Source organism: Salmo salar, chromosome ssa06, assembly GCF_905237065.1.
Source record: "Salmo salar chromosome ssa06, Ssal_v3.1, whole genome shotgun sequence".
Taxonomy (NCBI): Eukaryota; Metazoa; Chordata; class Actinopteri; order Salmoniformes; family Salmonidae; genus Salmo; species Salmo salar.
Window position 1 is genome coordinate 88,934,005 of NC_059447.1, and position 6,873 is coordinate 88,940,877.

The window sequence follows — 6,873 nt, forward strand, 5'->3', positions numbered from 1 at the left end:
ATTTTCTACATTGTAGAATAATAGTGAAGACATCAAAACTATGAAATAACACATATGGAATGATGTATTAACCCAAAAAGTGTTAAACGAATCAAAATATATTTTAGATTTGAGATTCTTCAAAGTAGCCACCCTTTGCCTTGATGACAGCTTTGCACACTCTAGGCATTCTCTCAACCAGCTTCATGAGGAATTATTTTCCAACAGTCTTGAAGGAGTTCCCACATATGCTGAGCACTTTGTGGCTGCTTTTCCTTCACTCTGCGGTCCAACTCGTCCCAAACCATCTCAATTGGGTTGAGGTTGGGTGATTGTGGAGACCAGGTCATTTGATGCAGCATTCCATCACTCTCTTTGGTCAAATAGCACTTACACAGCCTGGAGGTGTGTTGGCTCATTGTCCTGTTGAAAAACAAATGATTGTCCCTGTAAGCGCAAACCAGATGCGATGGCGTATCGCTGCAGGATGCTGTGGTAGCCATGCTGGTTAAGTGTGCCTTGAATTCTAAATTATTCACAGTGTCACCAACAAAGCACCCCCATACCGTCACACCTCCTCCTCCATGCTTCACGGTGGGAACCACACATGCAGAAATCTTCCGTTCACCTACTCTGCGTCTCACAAAGACACGGCGGTTGGAACCAAAAATCTCAAATTTGAACTCATCAGACCAAAGGACAGATTTCCACCGGTCTAATGTCCATTGCTCGTGTTTCTTGGCCCAAGCAAGTCTCTTCTTCTTATTGGTGTCCTTTAGTAGTGGTTTCTATGCAGCAATTCAACCATGCAGGCTTGATTCACGCAGTCTCCTGTGAACAGTTGATGTTGAGATGTGTCTGTTACTTGAACTCTGTGAAGCATTTATTTGGGCTGCAATCTGAGGTGCAGTTAACTCTAATTAACTTATCCTCTGCAGCAGAGGTAACTCTGGGTCTTCCTTTCCTGTGATGGTCCTCATGAGAGCCAGTTTCATCATAGCGCTTGATGGTTTTTGCGACTGCACTGGAAATGTATTCCAGGTGACTACGTCATGAAGCTGGTTGAGAGAATGCCAAGAGTGTGCAAAGGGTGGATACTTTGAAGAATCTCAATTATTTATATATATATATATATATATATATATATATATATACACATATATATATTATATTTTGATTTGTTTAACACTTTTTTGGTTACTACATTATTCCATGTGTGTTATTCTACAATGTTTTGATGTCTTCACAATTATTCTACAATGTAGAAAATAGTAAAAATAAAGAAAAACACTTGAATGAGTAGGTGTGTCCAAACTTTCGACTGGTACTGTATGCGTCAACGATTTGGAACAAGCGCACAAACTAAACAGTTTCTACTGGGGGATTTGACTACATACAACAAAAACATTGCGATGAAATGATGAAATACAAGAGAAAATAAGAAGCGAATGCAATGCTTGTCTGGCTGGCAGATCAAGGTGCACACGAGTGAGGAAGTGGTCTGGTAGTGTGAGGGGGGTGATGTAAATTATTATGTTAGAATGGGTATGGTGCCTTAGTCAACTGCAGAACAGTTACTGTAAAACTGGCTACAACGCAACACCCTTAGAGCCCACTTTCCCATAGTTTACACGCCTCGCTTCTACGCTCATACACAATCTCTCTGTATCTCACATGCAAGCTCCTACACATAAGAGCTATTTATACCGTGAAACATTTTCCCTATAGCTTTAACAGAATGCTGTAAACAGTTTATGCACGTCTTCCATTCATGCGCCGTTTTGAATTTACCAGGGAACGCTATAAATGATGAATGATTTGTGAATGACAGATAAAAGATTGGGTTGTGTCATTGGAAAAAGCTCTCAAGTAACTTTATCAACTTTAGTTATTAACTGATAGAAACTTGACTTCACACATATAGCTACAGACTTAGAGCACAAAATGGACTCTGTTTAATGGACATATGATCATCACTTTCTTTTTTTTAACCACGACAAAAAAAAATCACTCCGATACAAAAGAATATAGAGCAGAACACATCTTGGACGTTAGGGAGGGTGAGGACCTGGTTCCGATTGATTGATTGATTGATTGATTGACAGGATGGTAAACTGCTTGAGCTGTCAGACCAGACCATCCAATGGGTATGCTTTGCTTTGGCATGTCACTGTACTTACTTGTTAACTGTGATTGTCTGTTTTTTTTTTATATGATAGAATAAGAGAGAGAACGAAAGAATGAGAGAAGAGATTGATGTTAGCTGGTGCCACTCTGGGCACGTCCTAAATGATTGGGTTGATGTTAGCTGGTGCCACTCTGGGTACGTCCTAAATGATTGGGGTTGAAGTTAGCTGGTGCCACTCTGGGTACGTCCTAAATGATTGGGGTTGAAGTTAGCTGGTGCCACTCTGGGTACGTCCTAAATGATTGGGGTTGAAGTTAGCTGGTGCCACTCTGGGTACGTCCTAAATGATTGGGGTTGAAGTTAGCTGGTGCCACTCTGGGTACGTCCTAAATGATTGGGGTTGAAGTTAGCTGGTGCCACTCTGGGTACGTCCTAAATGATTGGGGTTGAAGTTAGCTGGTGCCACTCTGGGTACGTCCTAAATGATTGGGGTTGAAGTTAGCTGGTGCCACTTTGGGTACGTCCTAAATGATTGGGGTTGAAGTTAGCTGGTGCCACTTTGGGTACGTCCTAAATGATTGGGGTTGAAGTTAGCTGGTGCCACTCTGGGTACGTCCTAAATGATTGGGGTTGAAGTTAGCTGGTGCCACTCTGGGTACGTCCTAAATGATTGGGGTTGAAGTTAGCTGGTGCCACTCTGGGTACGTCCTAAATGATTGGGGTTGAAGTTAGCTGGTGCCACTCTGGGCACGTCCTAAATGATTGGGGTTGAAGTTAGCTGGTGCCACTCTGGGCACGTCCTAAATGATTGGGGTTGATGTTAGCTGGTGCCACTCTGGGTACGTCCTAAATGATTGGGGTTGATGTTAGCTGGTGCCACTCTGGGTACGTCCGAAATGAGTGGAAGAGATTGGGGTTGATGTTAGCTGGAGCCACTCTGGGTACGTCCTAAATGATTGGGGTTGATGTTAGCTGGTGCCACTCTGGGTACGTCCTAAATGATTGGTGGATGAAGTTAGCTGGTGCCACTCTGGGTACGTCCTAAATGATTGGGGTTGAAGTTAGCTGGTGCCACTCTGGGTACGTCCTAAATGATTGGGGTTGAAGTTAGCTGGTGCCACTTTGGGTACGTCCTAAATGATTGGGGTTGAAGTTAGCTGGTGCCACTCTGGGTACGTCCTAAATGATTGGGGTTGAAGTTAGCTGGTGCCACTCTGGGTACGTCCTAAATGATTGGGGTTGAAGTTAGCTGGTGCCACTCTGGGTACGTCCTAAATGATTGGGGTTGATGTTAGCTGGTGCCACTCTGGGTACGTCCTAAATGATTGGGGTTGATGTTAGCTGGTGCCACTCTGGGTACGTCCTAAATGATTGGGGTTGATGTTAGCTGGTGCCACTCTGGGTACGTCCTAAATGATTGGGGTTGATGTTAGCTGGTGCCACTCTGGGTACGTCCTAAATGATTGGGGTTGAAGTTAGCTGGTGCCACTCTGGGCACGTCCTAAATGATTGGAAGAGATTGGGGTTGATGTTAGCTGGAGCCACTCTGGGTACGTCCTAAATGGCTCCTTATTCCCTAAATAGGCTTCATTTACACAGGCAGCCCAATTCAAATATTTTTTTTCACTTATTTGTCTTTTGACCAATCACATCAGATCTTTTTCAGATCTGATTGGTCAAACGCAGCCAGGAATAGGCAATAGGGAATAGGGTGCTATTTAGGACGCACCCTCGGTCTTCATTGTGGCGTTGTGTGAAATGTTTGCACTGTATTGTTGGGGGAATGTGGGGGTTTTACTTGCGATGTGTGTATTTGTTATGTTCTAATCTACTCTTTGGCATGGTCAGTAAACGCTTCTCTTGACTGAACTCGTTTTTGTCTTCTGTTTTTTTTTAAACATATAGAAATCTTTCATTTTGGTCTTTTAGCAGATGCTTTTATCCAGAGCTTCTTAGTCAGAAAAAAATATATTAACAATTGTATAACAAAATAATAACAGACGTTAAAATATCTGTCATAAAACATTTTTTTTTTACAGAAGACATGCTAAGATGTTTTACAATTATTTCAAAGCTACACATTCTACTGTAAACTAGGGTAAACACATTCTACTGTAAACTAAGGTGGATACATTCTACTGTAAAACTAGGGTGGATACATTCTACTGTAAAACTAGGGTAGGCTCATTCTACTGTAAACTAGGGTGGATACATTCTACTGTAAACTAGGGTGGACACATTCTAGTCATTTCAATTAAAAAAGCAGTAGAAAAACTCTCTCTCTCTGCTGTCTGTTTCTTCAGAGTGGAACGTTGCTGTGATAGAATGTTTTATGTTGCCTTTGTTCTAGAAGCATTTATGTAGTCATTGTTCCAATGCATTTCAGCCAGATTGCCATTGATCAAGAGCACTTAAAGCACAGATCTAAAAGATATAAGATAAGATAAACATTAAGAACACCTGCTCTTTCCATGACATAGACTGACCAGGTGAATCCAGGTGAAAGCTTATTAATACCCTTATTGATATCACTTCAAATCCACTTCAATCAGTGGATTTTATGAAGGGGAGGAGACAGGTTAAAGAAGGATTTTAAAGCTTTGAGACAATTGAGATCTGGATTGTGTATGCGTGCCATTCAAAGGGTGAATGAGCAAGACAAAATATTTAAGTGCCTTTGAACGTGGTTTGGTAGTTTTGTGTTTGAGTGTGTCAAGAACTGCAACGCTGCTGAGTTTTTCACACTCAACAGTTTCCCGTGTGTATGAAGAATGGTCCACTACCCAAAGGATACCCAGCCAACTTGACACAACTGTGGGAAGCATTGGAGTCAACATGAGCCAGTATCCATCCCTGTGGAACGCTTTCAACACTTTTTTAGTATTTTTTTTTTTTACCTTTATTTAACTAGGCAAGTCAGTTAAGAACTAATTCTTATTTACAATGAAGTTCTACCACGGCCAAACCCTAACCCGGAGGACGCTGGGCCAATTGTGCGCCGCCCTTGTAGAGTCCATGCCCCGAGGAATTGGGGGTGTTCTGAGGGAAAGAGAGAAACCTGAGCCACTGTGGCCGGACTTCCTGTGCTCTATGCAATTAGCCTTTGCAAATATACGAGGCAGGCGAAATCAACGCCTCTGAGTTTAAGACAATGTGTCACCCCTGTCGAAAGGAGAAGAGGACCAAAGTGCAGCGTGTGTGTCGTTCCACATTTTATTTATACTGTGAAACTATGCAATACATAAATACACTGAATGAAAAACCAAACAAACCGTGACGCAGAGATGAACACACACACAACTCAAAATTAATCATCCACAAAACCCAGGTGGAAAAACCCCTACTGAAGTATGATCTCCAATTAGAGACAACGAGGACCAGCTGCCTCTAATTGGAGATCATCCCAAACAAAACCCCAACATAGAAATATAAAACTACAACCTAAACATAGAAATAGAAAACATAGAAGAAAAAAACCCTGTCACGCCCTGACCTACTCTACCATAGAAAATAACATCTTTCTATGGTCAGGATGTGACACAATGAGGACTATTTAAGACTATTTCCGCTCCTCAAACTAGAGTCTTTATATTTGTTCCAGTAAATTATGCAAATTAACCTATAGACAATAAGCATGACTGACTGATGAAATGTATTTTCAGCAGCTAAGCAGGTGTGTACTGGAAGGTATTCACAGGACTTATTTTTCAGTGGGCATTGCGTAAACTCACTTCTTAAATCGCCACGATGCGTATCAAGCACAGGAGGTTGGTGGCACCTTAGTTGGGGAGGACGGGCTCGTGGTAATGGCTGGAGCGTAATTTGTGGAATGGTATCAAACACATTAAACACATGGTTTTCATGTGTTTGATGCCATTCCATTCCCCCCGTTCCAGCCATTATTATAAGCCGTCCTCCCCTCAGCAGCCTCCACTGGTATCAAAGTAGTATAGTGGAGGTATACGCCATATCAATTAATAAGGCTAATGGAACGAATCAGAATGTTCAGCTTCAAAATGTTGATAAACTATTATTTGTTCACGTTTCAGGCGCAGCAACGTGAACACGGCAGTAGGCCTCTGTGCCAATGTTCCGATCTCTGTGTGCACCCTGGTAACCAACTGTTCCATTCACTTATCCATACACTTATCCAGGACATGTATTCCTTTGTCTCCCATTTCCCAGCTCTGTGCCCCAACAAGAATTACACCCTTCATGTGGGCCAACACGTCGACCTCTCTCTTACCTTCCAAATACTTCCCGTCGGTGGTGTGAATTTTTTTTGGTGAGCAACCTCAATCTTTGTTTTTGTAATGAGTTCTGCTATTTTCTCCCATGACCCCCTGTGGGCCACTTCTTTACCCTAAGCACCCTCATAACCATTTTCTTCCCAAATCCCCAGATCCTCTTCAGTGTCCTTGGACAGTAATCGCTATCAATTCTCAAGCTTTATCTATCCGCTTTACAGCCTCCAGTAGGCCCTCCAGTATTGCGCCTACCTCTCGCCCGTTTGGGTTGAGCCAACGGTGGTACCTCTCCTGTTTGGGTTGAGCCAACGGTGGTACCTCTCGCCCATTTGGGTTGAGCCAACGGTGGTACCTGGCCCGTTTGGGTTGAGCCAACGGTGGTACCTCTCCTGTTTGGGTTGAGCCAACGGTGGTACCTCTCCCGTTTGGGTTGAGCCAACGGTGGTACCTCTCCCGTTTGGGTTGAGCCAACGGTGGTACCTCTCCCGTTTGGGTTGAGCCAACGGTGGTACCTCTCCC